This window comes from Serinus canaria, chromosome 1, assembly GCF_022539315.1.
Source record: "Serinus canaria isolate serCan28SL12 chromosome 1, serCan2020, whole genome shotgun sequence".
In the NCBI taxonomy this organism is placed as follows: Eukaryota; Metazoa; Chordata; class Aves; order Passeriformes; family Fringillidae; genus Serinus; species Serinus canaria.
The window spans coordinates 24,429,245-24,441,222 of NC_066313.1; positions in this window are offsets into that span (position 1 = coordinate 24,429,245).

Consider the following 11,978-nt stretch of genomic DNA (forward strand, 5'->3'; position numbering starts at 1 on the left):
AGTTCTTGTGCATCCACTTCCACAGTTGTTTTCCATCCCAGCCTTCCCTGACCATTACATTTCCTAATGGCATTCCATCTGCAAGAGACATTTTGCAATTGACTGCCCTGTTTCTGAGCAGAGAAATGAGGCTCCACATGGCATAACAGGAGTGTGGAAATTTAAAGAGTTAACAGCACAAGATTGAATACTAGTCATGGCGAGGTCCCTCTGCAGTCCCGAGGACATTCAGGTGAAGAAAGGGAGCTGCCATCTTTTCACTGTATTCTAGCTTGCCACACCTGCCTCATGGCACCCTGCCTGGTGGCACCCTCCCCATATCAGATCACACACCCTTCCTTGTCCTGTGACCTTTTTTTCTTCCTTGCCATATTATAGGGTGATTTCAGGATTGCTGGATGTCAACAGAGCACAAAGGCACCTGTGTTTTGCTGTCAAGGACTCTGGAAATGCTGCTAGAATCTAGCTGACTCCCCCACTGCTGCCTGTGTTGGCAATATTAACAAAAAGTTATTTCCAAAACTGAAGGGAAGAGACAACTCCCTGATTGGAAGAGCAATAAAAAAATAAATCTCAGTCTTCTTTTACCCTCACAATTTTTTCTCTTCTGCCCCCCCACCCCCCTTCCACTTCTCAGGGGGTTATGCCCTTTTCTCACCATGTCTGTTCTCTGTCTCCTGGGAGAGGTAAAAAACCCAGCATGACAAATCTGTCTTTCTTAGGGTGGAAGCTCTCCCAAAAGCCTTAGCACACTGGTGAAATCCTATACCTCAGAGAACCACCCACCTCACTCATGCTAAAATCATTGCTTGAAAGATCACATAAAACAATCTGTTACGCAACTCTCAGAACACCAAATAACCCCCTTATTTATAGTATATACACTCGCAACAATAAACCTCCCTTTTGAACTGCATTGGTCAATATAGATTTAAAAGGCTTTTCCTTTTTCAGCCAACATCTCAATTTGTTGTTTAAGCATTCAGTGCCTTGGTTTGAGAGGAGCTGGTTGAGTGACTTCCTTTAGGAGTAGGTGATTAGGTTTGCAAAAACTTCTCTAGTGTGATTCTCTGGGAGGTGGTACTGCTCCAATTTTTTTAATGTCAGCTTCTTCCTCTATACATTCAGCCTACATCAGGAAGCCTATGTTTTGAGTTTGTTAGTATACCTGGAAAATGTCACCTCAAAAGTTAAGGAAGAGGATAAAGGCTATTTCTTCAAGCTGCTAAGCAAGATTTTAAAAGCATCTGTAACATTTGGAAGGCCCTTTCTGCAATAGGTCCAGCCATAAAGGCCAGCAGCAGAGCACCAACCCCTTGCAAGCAATCCCCTCCATGCCCATCGCAGCTCCTTCGGTCAGTCAGCAGAAATAATGTTTTCCTGCAGTGCCCAGGGCACTATGTCAGCTGCCAGAAGCCACAGATTTCTCTAAGCTCCCTCCCTGATGGCCAGGAGAGCTGGACAAGCTCAAGCTGAGCAACGGATGCTGGGCAGGTGCAGTGCCCGAGCCATCCCAGTCCTGCCAGTCAGGAGCAGCCTGAGCTCCTCCAGGGGCCACCAAGAGCTCCTCCAAGGGAGGAGCCACCACAGCTGCTCAGCTCGGGGTGCACTCGGCCACGAGGGGAAGGAACCCTCTGCCCCATTGCCCAGTCCTGCTGGCCAGTGTGGAGGTTTTGGCTTCTCCATCACCCAGCTTCATGGAATCACATGATATGCTGAGTGGGAAGGGACCCACAAGGATCATGGAGCCCTGGTCCTGCACAGGACCATCCCCAAAAGTCACACCAAATGCCCAAGGGCATTATCCAAACAAACGCTTCTTGAACTCCATCACGTTTGGTGCTATAACCACTTCCCTGGGGAGCCTGTTCCAGTGCTCAGTCACCTGCAGGGTGAAGAACATTTTCCAAATATCCAGTCTAAACCTCCCCTGACTCAGTTTCAGGCCATTCCTTTGGGCCCTGTCTCTCCCACCACAGAGAAGAGATCAGTGTTCCTTTACTGAAGCGACCAAAAGTGCACACAATATTCCAGGCCAGAACCCTCTTATTTCAGCTAGAGAAGAGCTGGCCCCCTCTAGATCTTCCCCAGTCTCTTCCATCTCTTCATTGCTGTTGACTTCCTCGGGGCAAGGAAATACTTTCTTTTATGCTTCAGTTACAACACTCAGAGAATGATTTGCATATTTTTATGAGCCCTTGCCTGGAGATGCAGGAAAAGAGGATTGCATGGGTGTGACATGCATTAGCTGTTAAGAACATACCTCAGGGAGGCTGTCTGGTGAGTTAGGCAATACCCTTGGAGAGGTTTGTGTGCACACTGTAAGGAAATAAGCTTCAAAGAACGAAGGCAAGGCTGGCAGTGTTTGTTACTGTTGTCTTCCGACTCATTGGGGCATAAATAAGAGACAGGAAGCTCCCTCTGTTTATGTAGGAACTGGAAGCTTTCTCATCTGTCCATTGGGATAGATTACTGGAGATTACTCAGGCGATTTTCTTTACCACCTCTTTGCAATATATATATATATATATATATATATATATATATATATATATTTCTATGTGTTTACTTCAGTGATGTTAGTTTTAAATTTCCAGGTGTAGGTATTCTGGAAGAGCAATCCAAGCAAACATTTCTTGTGGGAGTATTGCTTTTGCTGTCACAAAAGTTCTCTTGGTTTAGCTGATTTCAATAAGTGAAACAAAAATGATTGCATATTGGCAAAAAGACTTTTAAGTGGATTCAACTGCATTGCACTAAGGTTCTTGTCATTATGGAAATTTCAACTTCTCTGCCAAGGGAAAAAAAAAAAGATGAAGTAAAAAAAGAGCTGTTCCTTAACGATATTGTTATTCTGGCACAAAAAAGCCTGTCACAGACATGGCTTAAAATTAATTTTCCCAGATATTCACTGAACTCATGATTATCCTCTCCCACTAAACATTTCCTATTTAAGTGGAGACCAAGCTTGAAACAAGATAATGCATCCAGCAGTCCATCTGATCATTCAGATATATATGAGGACAAGATCTGAACTCTGACACAGCCCTCAAACCAAAATAAATTCCTCAGGCTTTTTAGAAGTGAGAAAATTCAGCTTTGAAAATGATGGGTTTGGTTGGGGTTTTGGGTTGTTTGGATTTTTTTGTTTGTTTTTTTTTTTTTTCCCTTTTATCTGCAAGAGAGGAATCTGCTGGATTTGAGCACTAGATCAGAAGATCTTGAATCTTAAGGGTGAATCTCAATTATCCAGCCCAGGTCTATCACTAACCATAATGGGCTTTTTGCATCGTTTCTTGAGGACATGCCCATGCAGACAATAGCTATGTGCTGGCAAGCCAAGGTCTAAGTGTATCTAAATACCACATAATCATTAAAACAACCACACCGGGAGATGGGGAGCTGGGCTGCTGTACTGCATGTACTTGGCAGATACCTGTGCGCTGTGTGGTGTCATGGGGAGAGCAAAGCACGTCCTCCTGGGACATGCTCTTCCTCAGAGCTGCTCCCCCGCTCTGCCGTCTCCACTGTAATTGCCTCTTGGAGTGCTAGATGTTAACGCTGTGGCCCCAGGGAATGCTGCTTTTTCAGCAGCCTGTGGGAAAGAACAAAGCGGACAACAAGAGAGCGCCTGGAGCAAAGCACAGGGGTAGACATCTCGCACTTCATCAGGGGAAAACCCAAGCTCCAAGTCAGCAGATTTACCACAATTTCAGGTGCTCTTAACATAACAGTTAAGGTCCTGGTACACGTATGTGTATCATGAAAGGAAATCTGCACTTGCCCGAAAGCAGCCAGTGCCAGAAGGACATCGAAAAGAAGCATCAGCATTCTGGTGAAGAGCTGGTGATATCCAGCTAAACAGAGGCTGGGCTTTCAGGATTGCCTGGAACTCTGTGATCCCAATCAGAACATGGGCAGATCTTCCAAAGAGCTGAGCCAAGACAGGTTTTTGTGCAATTCACTGCCCATAACTTTAGCTTATTGAAAAGTTTAAGTCTTTGAACAGGGCCCAAGTTAGTGGGGAAACATGGGGTCTTCCAGAGTGACACCTCACTCTGGGATCAGTGGTGGATATCAATAGAATGAGTTGCTCTTGGAGAGGTGCTCTCGAGTGAGTTTGGAAATAGCACACACTCACCTCTGGCTCCTTTATGCTGTGTTTCTCTCTCCCTCCTGTACTATGTAGACAATGACATGATGGGGCTTTTAGCATGGGACTACACCTGGAGAGTCAGTTTGCCCGCTGGGTAAACCCACGAGTGGCTAATGCAGTGCATCAGAGCAGCCAGGAGAGCACAAGCAAGCTCTCAGACAGGTGTACCATGTGCACTTCTTCTTACTCACGGCAAATGGGCAGCACCCTGTCCTCAGCCTTGGGCAGCCACAGGAATGGATGCTTTATAACCCACAAGCTCTTCCCTGGCAATAACTTGTTCCCATGTGTGTGGTATGTGCCTCTATCAGCTGCCAGTTTGTATTTTGCTAATTTGACCAAACACAGGACCAATTTCTCCTAATCTGGGTGTAATTCCTCAGACAGAGCTATCACTGCCTCTAGTCTATGTGCAACTCTTATCTAGGGCAGACAGAGGAGTGTGACAGCTGCATGATAGTCTGCCTGGCACAATGGGTGGCCCCACAAGAAAGGACTTGCCTCCCCGTTCCCCTCAGATGTACAGAGGGAGCACTGAGGTGCCTTGATGGTGCAGGGGAGTGCCTGGAGCAGACTGAAAGTTATAACTCACCAGCATATCAGGATATGTCACTTGGAGTAGCCTTGTAGCCATCTCAGCACAGGGCTGTAAGTCCCCTTGGCCTGCAAAGACCCCCAAGGCTAGAGAGGGTGGAGGAAGCAATGGAGCAGCATCCTCCCCAGAGCTTGCCCTTGGCACTGGCTCTGCCCTGCCAACGTGGACTATGTCACCTGCATGCCCAGAGGAGATAATGCAGGTCCTTCTCTGGTTTTAGCCTGAGCCATCACTGCTCTGCAGGAACTTTTGGAAAGGCAATGAGCTCTGCTCTGCAGTCAGGCCATGGCTGTGCTCACCCTGGCCACAAAGGGGTGCTGGGCTGGCAATGTCCAGCCGTGCTCCTGGGAGTGTGTCATACACCAGTGCCCAGGGTCCACTGAAACCCTCTCTTTGCAACACATGCTGAAGCTGATTCAAGTGTGAGAGCCTCTGTGTCCTCTGGTCTTTATGCAAAGTAAGCAGCAATAGAGACAACACTTACTAGGACTTTGCTCTAATTTTTACAGATATAATGAACTTCATCCACAGCACAGGGGAAACTGCAGGTTTGTGCAGGTTCTTTCTCAATTACTGCTAGCTGAGGCTACTTTTTAAGGTCTCTTGTTTGGATTCTGAACATGTAGACAAAAAAATTTTTTAAATGACACCATTGTAAAAGCCAGTGACCTTGTAAACTATGCCTGTCATCTGAGTTCTCTCACTCAGCAATTCTCTTCTTCTAATTAATTTTCTTACTTTTTTCCATGGGGTAATATTACATTGTGTTGATAAGCAGCTCTTTTCTTTTGCCCCAGAACAGTGATGAGTGCAAAAGGGGAGATTTAAAAATCCTCGAGGAGAAAGATTTTCTGCAAACAGGACTTATTACAGAATTAAATTGTTACAGAATTAAAATTCTAAGGAGGACTTGAAGCAAAAAAATCTATAGCTGGTCAGTGTTTTGCTTGCTCATGCCTATTTGAGTTGCTCTGAGCCATAAGTACTGGGAATATAACACATCCTTGGGCTACAGCCCATCTTGACAGAACAATTTTGCTGCTGAATGTGCACTTCTTAATAAGGGTAACTGCTCATGTCAAGACTATAATGATACCAATGCACTCATGCCATGGACTGCAACCTAGTGTTCTGGCAGTTCTCTTGTTTTATTTTCCCACCGCAAGAGCTGGAATTAAATGTATTTGTTGGTGAGGTTTATTTTTGCTGGCTTTCCATCTCATGCGGTGGAAGATTTTATGGAGCTATCTTGTCCATTTCAAAGCCTTTTTTAAATCATCCTTTTCCCCAAGTTACATTGTCCTGAAGTAGCCCTGTATATTTAAATATCAATCATGCAAATGGGCTTCGTGTTTCCCAGGGTACAAAACTGCCTCTGCAAGCACAGTGTAGGAGAACTACTGTGAGCCTGCACCTACTAACCACCAAGCTGGCTGGCTCTGGCTGGTGTAGGTGACATTCTTGCTCTTTCCTGGATTCTTGTGCATCTCAGCGAAGATGACAACCAATTTATCTGCACATAAATACCAGGAGTAAGGAGTACTTCTGAGTGTCAGGGATTAGGACCATACTCAGAATGTCCCAAACCCACTGTGGGGTGAGACTTGTGTGACTTCCCCAACTCTGTCAGTTCTGCAGGACCCCAGGGGGATCCTACTTGGGGCCCTGCCTCTGTTCCTCAGGAAGACAAGAGCATTTCCTTAGTAATTCCAGGTGGGCAAGATGCTTTTCCTAACAGTGAAAGACTTGGCCATTATAAGCTATAGGAACTACAGCTGATTATCAGCAAATCTGGGGGCTCCTGTCTCCCACACTGTGGTGGCAATACCAGTCTATGACAACACTGCCTTGTGCTGGCAGTGCTGTTTGTGTGGGTCTGGTGTAAGAGCAGATCTCCAAATAAAAGACTCCATGGAAAAAAAAAAAAAAAAGGGGGTGATGCTTTCTGCATGTTTGTTTCAAGTGGGACCGGTTCTCCAACCTGTTTCAGTGTTTGTCCATAGCACTTGAGCCCAGGTAGCTGCTGGGAGAGATGGGAAGTGCCAGGGCAGCAACAGGAAAAGCCAGGAGATTGTGGTAGTGAGACAAAGCTTTTGCCCTGAGAATGTTGACGGATGTTTTGGGGACATCCATGCAGTCTAAGACTCCTGAATTATGAGATCACCTTCCCTCTTTCTTATTGAGACATGTACCTGGGGGATACACCTTTTAGCACTTTGGTTTCTTCTTACCACATGGTGCTTTGTAGACAATTACACTTCAGGCACTACTAAAATATCTGCTCTGCAGTATTTGCTTTATCACAATACTTGACTTTATTATTTCTGCAAAAATCTTAATGGGGGCTGGATTCTTATACAAGTGAACCTGCATAACAAGTGACTCCATTTCAGAGCCCAATACTATCAAACTTTTCTCTCTTATCCTGAGGCTGTACAGAAGAATTTCTCTGGTTAAGGGGAAGAAAACCTGCAACAAACCAGTGTTCAACAACCAGTGCCTTCCCAAACCTCAAGCACTGCCACGACAGTTTGATAACCAGCTGAAGAATGTGTCTGGTGGAAGATCCAGAGTGGGAGTCTGGACCTTAAAAACAGGATCCTAATCCATAACAAATTACTGTGTGCAACACTTGTCCAGAGAGCCCACACAGTGAGGTAAGGTTGCACCAGGCTCTCTCTCCTTCCTTGAATAAAAGTGCCTGCTCTAATGAGAGGCAGGTCCCTGATTCAGCAAAGCACTTAAGTGTTTTGATGAACTGGGGCCAAACTGAACATCTTGTGCAGAATTCAGTTGTCTAGTGAACAATATCAAATATTTTATTCATGGATACAGACTTAAATGAAAATTAAAGACATGGCTATTTAAGGCCTTAGGTGCCCAAACTCATATTGTTCATTTTTTATTATCTTAAAGTAATCATTTGTACGGGAAAAGAAGCAGCCACCTCCAGAAAATCCGTCCCTGTCATGCTGGGAAGAATATTCTTAGTTCTCCCCCAGCACCCTGTCAATTTGATGGCTTATGTAGCTTGATTAGAAACTTGTCACATTCAGGCTATTTCAGATCAACAAGTTCCAGCCAGTATCCTCTTTCCCTACCAGGAACACCAAGCTTTAGTACCCTTATTGGCTACAAAAAGTGTGGGCAAGAAAGGCACAGCCTCCAGTAGGCCAGATCAGGTATTAGAAGGGTTTTAATATTGTGCCATCACCCTTACTTGGCCCTCAGTCCCCAGAGAAGGCAGTGAGCTCCGGGCTGACCTCAGCCTCTGAGGCTGCAGCCAGCAAGGGTCCCAGTCAGGCTGCTCTCCTCACTCCAACACCTTGGGCTGTCCTGTCTCTCCAACCCAGAGAACACCAGCCTTGGAAAATGAAGCATTATGGCAGGTGAACACAAACCTCAGTCTATGAAAAGCTTTTGCTGAGCAGTGTTTCACCTGAAATGATGGATGCAGCAGCATGCCGTGGCTGAAGGCTGTACCACAGGCAGGTGGAGAGAGCAGAGCTTGGACTTGGGCACATCCTGACTTCAGGGTGTTTCTCCTTAGAAACATCATCTTTTTCTAATGAAAATTTTCAGTTGGACATTATCTACGCCTTTTGTATATTTGAAAATATTTCCATAGATAGTAAAATGCCAAAGAGAGCTGTTTCTAGTATGGCAACACATACTTTATTTTCTTCTCCTTGTCCACCCCACAGCAAGAATCTTCAACTCCCTTTTACTTATCAACACACCCACTTGTCCTCACAGTTAGGCAGAAAACAGTCAAAGTATGGATTGAAAAGAAAATCTGGCATTTTTCACCAGCTTGTCTATACTTAGATGCAACCACCTCCCTGTCATGGAATACAGGCAGATGCAAATGGGAAGAAAATGTTAAAAATTTTTAAAAAAAGAGTACATGCAGACATTTTTGGCTAAACCTTATGATCTCTTTGATTTATTCCCATACAGCTACTAGTGCTTAAATGATTTCCAGAGCAGGCATAAGTTACATGGCACTCAGTTTATCTGCTCTGGAATGGCAAAGTGCACACGCAGATATACACTGCGGTTCCAGGGAGTCTAGGGATTTCAAAGGTGCTTTATCTCCCAGATAACTCACTGGCAAAGAAGGGTGAATTAATAACAGTGTTGGTGACTAAAACCGGAATGATAGATTATGAGCATGGGCTTTAAAAAAAGAAGTGTCAGTTAAATGCATGTTACAGATTTGTTCAGAGCAAGATATTAATCCTTTGTTTTCTTTTTTTGATTTGTGGATTCCTAAGCATTTTTCTTGGAGAAGCACAAATCCTTGAATTGTGTATTTCAATCTACTGGCAATGGCTTTTTTCCCTGTGCTCTCACAGCATCCTCCCCCTCCAAGTAGTCTTTGGGGATCTGTGAACCAGAAGTAAAACCCCATCTCCTAGCAGTCAGACAGGAACCACGTTCCCCCAAATCCCACACATTGATCTGATTCACTGCATGACTCCTGTAAGCCTCCATCCACCTCCTCTCTGGGAAAACACAAAAGATCCACAGTTTTTATGTTCTCGGGCTGAGGGACTTTGAGCTTAGTACAGAGAAAGGCTGAGCAGCCAGAGTTCCCACTTACGGAAGTGCCAAGTGCACAGGAATTCTGTTCAGGCACAGCACTGAGGCACTTGAAATGACGGGAATGCTGTGTATTTGTGCCCTTTGCCTCTGCAGTCCTGACACCCTCGCTCTAAAGGAAGGTGAATCTATTTTTATGCAGTGGTAGAGGCTGGAGCCCTCGTTTTCAGTGGGCCTTTGAGGAGCCTTTCTCATGTTTTTGTGACACAACAATACTTGAATGACTTGGAAGGCTTCAGAAAAATAGTAAACACTGTCAAAAATGCAAAATGTTTGTATCCCTCAGCCAGGGGGAGGGAAAAAACATGCCAGAAGCTTTTCCAAGCCTGACAGGGTATAGTGGATCTTGATCTTTGCTCACCCAATAGTTAGATATTGTTCCCCCTGCCCTCCCCTTTTTAATGGAGTCACTGCCTTATCTCTTAAAATTATCTCATTAAAAGCAGGGGACAAGATAGCTGAGGGTAGGAGGCCTGTAATTACAGATGGAAGGTCGATAGAAATACTGCTTCATACACCTTGTCATCTCTGTTTCTGCTCTAAAGGGGAGTGGTCTTCAAAAAAGCATGAACCCCTTTTGACCACCTCTCTGAACCACACTGACAGAGAACTCGTGGTGCAGATGTCACACAAAGAAAAAACAGATGAGAGATGGTATTTTTTCCTATTCTGGAACTATACACTTCTGGGATCCTAGCTTTGCCAGCAAATGCAGCCCTAGGCTGCAGCAGGTGTGAAGGGGTAAAAAAGATTTCCCTCTCTGTGTCATGCTACACAGAGTCTATTACTGGAAGAAGGAATATGTTTGAGAGCAAGCTGTCATATCTAGCACCAGGAGCAAAGGGCTTTCAAACCCTTGGACTCTTAACTGGAACCTGCAAAAGCTTTTCTGCATGCCGGCCTTCCCTCACTGGGACTGTTCTCCTGTTCTGAAAATGGTCATAAAAAAACTCCCTGCTGTAAAACAATCCCTGCTTCTCAAAGTAAAAAATGTGGCAGGAGGGCCTTGTGATGTCCACAGCAGCAGACAATGCCCTGCACTGCTTAGCTAAGGCTCATCCTTCTCCTTTCAATGCATCCCATGCTACCTACCCTTGGAATTCGACTGCTGTGCAGCAGCCCACAGCCACACCACAGCTGCAGTCTGAGGGGAAAATGATGTATGGTTGCAGATCTGCAAAGTAATGATTCAAGATTACTCCTGGGATGACCTGGAGTGGGACACACAAGCCAAAGAGCAGGAATTTTCAGGTATCAAAGCCTGCCCAGGAGTGAAGTTCTCTGTATGTTATCTCTTCTTCTCTCCGTCACCCTGCCAAGGTCTCAAAGAGTTTGTAATTGCTTGTAGATACTGAAAACAGAGCTCTCCTGATTTTTCTTAAGCTAATCTCACTGATACCTATTACGGAAAGAGAACACAGGCATTTCCAATACAGAACATTACAATCCCTGCCTGGTTTATGTAATAAAATTTCATTTGATCCATATGGATTTGTTCTCCCTTTAAAACACTGACAGTGGCACTGGGATATTAATCCAGGTTTACAGCACCACAGCTGTATGCTACAGTTTCATATGATGCAGAAATGACAATGCATCAACTATCCCAAGGAAAACATGGGTCAAACCGATAGTGTGCCAAATCAACCACACTGGTTAGGTAGCACTTCAAGAGGCAATATAGTGCAGAAGTGGTCTGGAGGTCTTCTTCTAGTGTCCTATTGATGATGCTTCTTCACTGCCACACAGAAAGAAAGCCAAGTTTGGTACGGTGCATTGCTGTTCAGGAGTAAAATGCTGTTAAGGAGTGAAAATGAAACTAATAGGTGATTTCAGGCACTGGAATTTTGACCCAGTTCCTAAGGCTTATCCCCTTCCCCCCACCCACAGGCCTTTCATGGGAAATTCCAGAAGAAAATCTCAAGGGTGAGTAAGGAAAGCAATCTGAATGTCGCCTTAGGGTCGAGTAGGTGCAGCTTGGTAGGGAGACAGTTATCCAGGTATTTTCTAGGTAAACCAAAAGATTCAGCCTTCCAGCTGAGGAGGCTATCAACAGAGTGCCAGATCTAATAAGGACCATGACAGGCTCCAATGCTTACGCAGACAACTAAAAAGTGTCTCTGAAATGTTGGCCTGCTGTCTAAAATTGCATCTGATCTCGCTGCTGGTTTTTGCTTTCATGTTCAGTTTGCTCTGTTGCAGAAGCATCTCAGAACTGAGCGATCAAGATGCTTCTAAGTCCACCTCTAGACACAACGATGGAGCATCTCCCACATCTGCAAACAGCAGATCCATCAGAAACTCTAAAAGCTGGTCTGGGGAGCAGTGACAGGGCCAAGCCCCATCATCAGTGTGGTGCCTCTACACACGATTGTTTAAATAAACATGATGATTGCAGCAGCAGATACTCCCATTACAGACCGTGGTTCCGTGGGCAGTTTGAGGAGCAAGCTCTTTGTGCAGGATGTTTAAGGCTTGAATTCAGTTCTCTTCTTCTATGGAAGGGTTTCAAGGCATGCTAAGCAGGGAAGTGCTTTATGTTCCTCCTTCCCAAGAAAGTTCACAGCTATTTTTGGGACCCTCAGCAGGGGAAGCCTCCTGAAACACTTTCTCATTTCCATG